We start from the raw sequence: 1,553 nt of genomic DNA, 5'->3' as shown, positions 1-1,553 counted from the left end.
GGCAGTGGGAGTGGATTATAGCTAGTACCCCCCAAAGCCTGTGTGTGATTTATCTTGAGCCTTTCTTAGTGGTGTGCCTTTTGGGGGCATGCTTACATGTTTAAGGCATCTATTTGTCTCCAGTGATTAATTTCTGAGGTGTGGTTTATAAAGTGAGAATCAATTTTAGACAGTGTAAAATATATGATATACATTTTTACTAAATTGTCTCTTACTTGGGGCATAGGAATATGTGTAAGATGAATGGTTCATTCACTTAGAAGGCATTCGTGTTGGTGCCTTCAGTGCCTGGCGGCAGGTACTATAAAGTTATTACATGAATGAATATGAACCTTACCTGTTAACAGACATATGGTTTGTAGTCTCAGTTGTTGACTTTTCTTTATTTTTTCAACTGAAACGAAGTTTCTCTTCTTCTTCTTTGTTCTTCTTCCTTCTTTCTTCTTGAGACAGGGTCTCTGTCGCCCAGGCTGGAATGCAGTGGCACAATCTCAGTTCACTGCAACCTCTACCTCCCAGGCTCAAGCCATCCTTCCACCTTAGCTTCCCAAGTAGCTGGGATCACAGACGGGGGTGCGCCACCTTGCCTGGCTAAATTTTGTATTTTTTTGTAGAGATGAAGTTTCGCCATGTTGCCCAAACTGGTCTCAAACTCCTGGGCTCAAGCGATCTTCCTGCCTTGGCCTCCCAAAGTGCTGGGATTAGAGGCGTGAGCCACGATGTCTGGTCTACTGTTTTTTAATAGTTCATTTAAATTACTGTGCCTTTTACAGTTGGTATTTACACCATGCGTAGGATAAAATGGGGAGATGTCTTAAAGTAGTGTAGGGAAGCCTCCGACAGTCAGGAGAACCCAAGTCTGGGCCTGGGTGGACCAGCACTGATTCTTACTTTTGCCTTAGGCTATCGTCATGAAATGGAAGGTTTGTGTTTCTAAGTGGGTCAGAAATTGGAACTTTAAAATGTTGGTTGCAGCAATTTTGGTTTATCTGTTCTTTACTTTCATCTACAAATAATTTGAAACTTTTATCTCTCTGTTGTTTGTTCATCAGTCCATCAATCCGTCCATCTGTTGGTCCATTGTGTAGCATCTGCTGGAACACACCTTCCTCTTAGATTTAATTTTTTGTTCATTGGAGATTTGAGGGCTCATCACCAAATCCAGAGATCAAGGTTTCCCAGTACAGTCATGATTTCTGGGAAGAAAACTGTTTTCAGGATTTGTCATTAATGTTTCCAGGCCCTTCCTAGTTTTGTGTGAGAATAAAATGGTGACAACATGAAGTCAGCAGTCAATGTGAAGGGAGTTGGGTGTCTTGCTTAGTGAGGTAACTTAAAGGGAACCTTTGAATATGACTCTCTAAATAGTGATAGATCTCTTATAAAATCTGTTGACATATATAGAGTTAAAAGGTAAGCTAGAGACATGAAGAAAGGAGCAGTGATTTATATTTATCACTTCCTTAAAATGATTACTAATATGGAATTTAGAATTTCTTTTTGCTTTGTGAGTCAAGAAGATGGAATATGTATCTACTTTTAGTTTTTTTTTT

The sequence above is a fragment of the Mandrillus leucophaeus genome, unplaced genomic scaffold (genome assembly GCF_000951045.1).
Source record: "Mandrillus leucophaeus isolate KB7577 unplaced genomic scaffold, Mleu.le_1.0 Scaffold270, whole genome shotgun sequence".
Classification (NCBI taxonomy): domain Eukaryota; kingdom Metazoa; phylum Chordata; class Mammalia; order Primates; family Cercopithecidae; genus Mandrillus; species Mandrillus leucophaeus.
This window is presented reverse-complemented; position numbering follows the sequence as displayed.